The sequence below is a fragment of the Peromyscus californicus genome, unplaced genomic scaffold (genome assembly GCF_007827085.1).
Source record: "Peromyscus californicus insignis strain IS unplaced genomic scaffold, ASM782708v3 Scaffold_10__1_contigs__length_136768540, whole genome shotgun sequence".
NCBI classification, from domain to species: domain Eukaryota; kingdom Metazoa; phylum Chordata; class Mammalia; order Rodentia; family Cricetidae; genus Peromyscus; species Peromyscus californicus.
This window is the reverse complement of record NW_026294391.1, coordinates 56017452-56023545: the sequence shown is the minus strand read 5'-3', so window position 1 is coordinate 56023545 and position 6094 is coordinate 56017452.

The following is a 6094-nucleotide window of genomic DNA, read 5'->3' as shown; positions in this document are numbered from 1 at the left end:
ACACACACGGGGGGGGGGGATATCTTTTCCTCATGAAGAACTATCTGTTGTCTTAGACTCTGTAAATATTAGGCTTTATAAGAATAACAAAAACAAAAGCAGCCTGCCGAAAGTGAGGTTCACCACTGTAGAGAAACTTGATCCTGCATGTCGTCAGCTACTTTCGGATAAGATCACCGTATGCTTGCTGACAATAAGCCTCCAGTAAGCAACAGGAAGGTCAGGAGGGGAAGAAGTTGGAGGGTCAAGGTAACAAAGTCGAGTAATGCAGGCAACTATGAGAGGTCAACATAGAGAATGTAGATGGACTTCGGTGCTCTGGGAAGGCAGGCACATGTGCTTGTCACAACGTACTCCTGAGAGAAGACTGTTCAAACAGATGCCTCTGGAACCCTTCACAGAGTTTCGCTGAATCTCCCACTGTTCCAGGCCTACTCGGGGCAGCCCACCAAAGTAGGCCTTTGAGTCTATGAGTGGAAGCCAACTGGCCAAAGTGGTGTGGTCAGAGTGTGGAGGGCTTTGAATGTCAGCTTTTGCTTTTTCCAACCAGTGGGAACCATTACAAGGGCAGGAAGCCAGACCAAAGCTCTAGAAGGCTCCTGGCCCTGGGCCAGGGCGTCTTTTCTTCAAGTGCAGGAGGCTGGAGGCAGGTGTGGAAAGAATGAGGATCTGGGGACAAAATAGCAGACATGATGATGGATCAGTAGGAGAGAGGAGGGAGGGAGAGGGGGTGAGAGAAAGGAGGCAGAGCAAATGGAGAGTGGGGGGGAGAGGAAGGGAGAAATGGAGGGGAGAGAAAGGGAAAGACACACACACACACACACACACACACACACACACACACACACACACACACACACAGAAACAGAGACAGACAGACACTCAGACACTATCTGGGTCATGTGATGGGAGAGTGGAAGGCGCCAAAGGAATCCCGGATGATGACTGACTGGCTTCTTGCTCTAATCGCCAAAGGGAAAGGCAGGCTATTAGCACAAACTTGGTGACTCTCTTCCTTCTGCATCAAAAGGCTGCCCATGCAGCCTGGTACATCTTTTCATTCCAGCCTGGCTGGACGGGGCGGCTGGTTGCCAGGCTGTGGCTGAGGCTCTGGGGGCACTGAGCTGCCTTGCCTGGCCTGGGTTCCGGGAGGCCCCAGCCTTCAGGGGCCTCGAGGCCCGCGCTCCCGCCCAGACTCCTGCGCCCCGCCCATGCCCCAGCCTCGGCCTGCCTTTGGCCTGACAGGGCGGTGGGAAAGCCAAGGCAGCCAGAGGCGGAGTGGGAGCAGGCAACCGTGGGCCTGGGTGCGGGTGAAGGCGGGAAATGGCCCAGACGTGAGGAAAGCACGAAGAAGGAGAAAGAGGCCAACGAGTGAAGGCCGGCCAGGCGGGCTGCAGCGGACCACCGCGCCCGGGCCTTGTTCAGCGGCTGCGCCTCCGCCTCCCTGGCGCCTCCCGCCTGGGTAGGAGGAGCCACAGCGCCACCCAGCGGCCGGTGTCCGGGAAAGGCAGTTAGGGCTTTTGCGTTGCCCCGGAAGAGCTGGGAGCTGGGTGGTGCAGAGCCTGGGGGAAGCGCCTGGAGGAAAGCCAGCGCAAAGGCTGGACAGTTTGTGGTTGATGAGCTTTCTAAACCAGACCCTCCGTTCACTTCATCCATCAATCCATCCAGAACGTGGATGGAGTTGACTCTCACTTCAGGACAGCTGATGATATTCTTCTCAGCCTCAACAATCTTCCATGGTTACCAATGGGCCACGATGTGAAGCCAGCCCAGATTTCCTGGTCTGACTGACCTTCAAGGCCTTCCATGTTTTTGTTTTTATTTTTTTTACCTTAGGCAATCTTTCAAGCTCGTCTCTTGCCACCCACTCTACACATCCTAAACCACTCTCTCTTGCCCAAATGAACTACTTTTACCACCTCCTCATTCATTTACTCTGTGGATGTTGACTAAAACATTAGAGAAACGACAAAAAAAAATGACAAAAAAGGTCCTTGTCTGCCTTGGAGCTCCCATTCAAATGCAGAGACAACAAACAGGATGTAAAAACCAACAAAGCAGATGTAAAACCCATTGTCCCGTGTCCACTTAGCATTTAAAATAGTTCCATGCAGTCTAGATGGTATAAGAAGCAAGGTGGCACGTTAGACTATTGCGGCAAGAAGGGCACTATTACGTGTTGAGTAGTCAAGAGAAGCCCTCTGAGGAATTGACATGTGAGCTGAAACTTGATAATAAAGTGTCAGCCTTGCAAAAGTCGGAGAAAGAACATTTGAGGCTGAGGAACTGCAAATATAAGCATAGTGCAGAAAAAGAAGTGAGGGGAAGTGATGAGGAGGGAGCAGAAGGCAAGTTGCTTCGGGCTGTGTAGAGCTTGGTGAGCCACGGGAAGGAGTTCAGATTTTCTTCGATGTGTGATGTGAGACATCAGGAATGGTTCGCAGGGGAATATGGGATGGTTTTCAATCTTCAGACGACTCCTGCAGGGGGGTACACACTCAGAAACTGAAAGACAGTTTCTGCACACCCCCTCCAGCACTGGTTGTCAGCTGTGCTGTTGGCCTTGGCCATTCTGCCTGGGGTAGAATGAAATCTCAAAGTTGTTTTGATTTGCATTTCTATATTTGCTAAGGATGATGAATAGTTTTTGAAATATTTCTTAGATATAACTTTTTTTTTGTCTTTTGAGAGCTCTCTGTTCAGATCCCAGGTTCATTTTTTTGAATGGGTCATTTGTGAGACATGGTTGACTCTGGCTTAAGAGTCACCAGTGGCCTGAACCAGGTTGACACCAATGGGCATCAGAAGACATTCTCAGAACATACAAGTATTTTGAAAGATTTCTGCTCAGGGTTTTCTCCCTATCCATGCCAGGAGCTCTTGAGGGAAGATGCCATGTTTGAGTAACCTGTTGACACTCATCCTATACTCCAAAGCAGTTAGCCTCATGGCATTCAGTACTAAGTGCATAGATTTCTGTGTGACTTGACACACTGCTTGTAACATGACATAGTAGCAGTATGACAGAATTTTGAGCCTGTTGCTGTGATGGACTTCTGCCTTCACTTATGTTGCTTTGAGTTGTTTTTAACTATTTAACGTCTAATCCCATCCCTTTGTTTTAGAGACCAAACTCAAGAGGAGAAAAAGGACTCTCTGAATGTTGGGTAGAAAAATCAAAGTCATCATAGCATAAAATGTTCGCTATTTTGCGTCTCACATAGGCTCTTCTTCCTGCTTACTCCAATTGCCTATCTGCATCCATTATACTAAGGTCATTTTTAGCCTCTCATTAATTATTATACCCACTGTATAGCACAGTGCAAGTGAATCTTGGGGTGAAATTGCAAGTCTTAAAGAAGATTCAAGATTTCATGATGTCAATGAAAGTCACATAAAATCCTTGCTAAAAGGGGATTTGGCAGGGATACACCAGTTAGTTCCCACTGGAAAATTGACCTGGGTAATGACAGGATCAAGGTTTCAAAGAGAACAACTCAATTCTCAAAAGAACAGAGCAGGTCCTTTGGATAATTGAGGAAGCTCTCTAATTTTAGAAAAATAAAACCTTGCTTATGACAGTGCTGCGAAAGTCAACATTGTGCTCTTGTGCACTTTGGTCTGGAAAAATTGCATTATCCTGCAACATCTGAGTCATTTTTTGTTCATTCAAAGAATTAGTACACATTTGCAATTATTTACACATTTTATTTCTAACATTTTCAACTTCATTTCCAGGTTAAAGTCTCAATCGAGATTTTCCCTTTTCTCTGACTCCACTATGAAATGTCAGTCCCCACTTCAAGCCGCTTCATTGTGGCCTTTTTCTAGCACCACTTATCCTGAAATAGCAAGGACTTCATGGAGCTGCATGAACATCTCCTCTCTGGTGATGGCCAGGCCTGGCTGCACATTAGAACCACTTGTGGTGTTTGTTAAATAATGCTGAAACTGGGACCTTCCCCCCACACTAATTAAACTAGACATTTTGCTGGTGGGGCCTGTGCTAATACTCTCCAGGTGATCATGATGCATGACCAGGGATTCAGGCCACTGAAGTCCTCCCTGCCCCACCCCTTCCTGCTGTGCTAAGAGGCAGAGGCTGGCTGTAGCTGCACTGACCAGAGGGAGAGTGTCAGGGTCTGGGTCTAGATCAAGGGGTGCACACAGAGAGGTAGCTGCAGGGTGATGCTGGCTTGTTTCAGGAGTCAAAGGGTTGCCTATGACTTGTAGAGCTACTTGTTTGGCACAGCCATTATACCCTGTACTCCTTAGATGCATATTCCCTACTTCTTGACTTTTTGTGGGTAGTAGCTTATAGAGTCCATCTCTCTGTCTTATGCCCAAGGCCAATAGAGCCTTGGACATGTGTGTGGCCAGTATTATAGTGAGCATATTATGATTTAATTTTAAAAATCATGTTGTGTGTCTAGAATGCATCCATCCTGCTGTACTGCCAGCATCCAACACAGTTGACATATTGTAATTGCTCCATAGGTATATTTTGAATGAATGAACAAGTTGAACACAGGCAGGATGTGATATGTACCATGATTAAAGAACAAAGCATTATCAAAGTACGGAGAAAGAGTATTTCCTGCTGGAGAAAAGAAAGGATGTGAAAGTGTTCGTGGCAGAAAGGATATTTAAGCTGGATTTTGAAATCTAGGGAAGGCAGTGATGGGGAGAACATATTCCAGGAAGAAGAAAGTGATGAGTGCAAAGGGCAGGAGATGAGAAGGTGTAGGCTCATTCAGAGAACAATCAGCTGGAAACAGGTTAAGACCCGAGTACAGCAGCATTATGGGACACTATCACACTGGTGGGATAGGGTCAGAAAACAGAGAGCCTCGAGTGTCATGCTCAGAACTTCCCTTCATTCTACAGGCAGTGAGGAGCTATCTGATGTTTCTGATGTTGTACGTTTGTGTGCACTTGTGTATGTGTGCTTGGTGTTTTGGAGTCATGTCAGCTTTAGGAAGAGTAGCTGTGTCCTTTAGGAAACTCAAACATGGTAGATTTTATTATTGTTATTTTATGTATATGCTTACATATATATGCACACCACATGCATGTGCCTAGTGCCCAGACAGGCCAGAAGGATGCCAAATGTCCTGGAACTGCAGTCATAGATGGTTGTGAGTCACCATGTAGACGCTGGGAACTGAACCTGGGTCCCCTCCTGGCCAGTGCTCTTAACCACTGAGTCATTCATCTCTCTAGCCACAAATATGGCCATTGTATTGAACTCCCCCACAGTACCTGGAACTGCGCTAGGTAGAAGATTGACTGGGGCAGAGTAATTGGACAAGAGATTAGCTGGACAATAGTTAGGCTACTATCATAGTCCAAGGAGAGGTCCTGAAGTGGCTTATTGGGATTCAAGGTGGAAAGGAGAAGGGCTTGATACATACGTAGTACAGAGGTGACAGAATTTGGTGACTGAGATGGGAGTAAAAGAGAACGGAATGATCAACGATCACCAGCTGTTGTGTCAAGTGATTATGCACATCACCTTTTTCTCACAATAAGGTGGTGAGTTGACTTTTTAGATCCAGTCTGATTTCAAAGGCCATGTACTAAGTGTCACGTTCCATTGCGTTGATGGAAATGGGCGTGGGGCTTATGTTTCCTTGAAAAGTAATCGGGAAGCTGATTCTAATGCTCTCCTCGCCTCCATTCTAAGACTGTGAATGAAAGAGGCTTGGTGGTACAGGCCCTTCTGCTGCTCCTTCAGCAGCGATTGCTGAGCACGTCTTGCTCTTGCAGTGGGAAGATGAGCCTGGCGCAGTGGCCCATAGGAAATTAGGGAGGGTGGTTGATTAGCTTTTAAGAATTATGGGACATTATGTCAAAGCCTAGTCCTGGCTTCCTTTGCATTCCAAACAAGGACTGGCCACAGGCCTCACATTCTCACAGTAGAACCCGGGACTTGAGCTGGGACCCGTCCCATATGCTCTGAAGTTCCTTCCACTCCGGGTTGAGCCTGCACTTTCCCGCAGCTTTGCCTTTCATGTTACACTGACCGGCTTGACCACTGCCCGTGAATGGCTTTGAGATGTCCTTGTCTGGAGCGGTACACTACAAAGTGCGC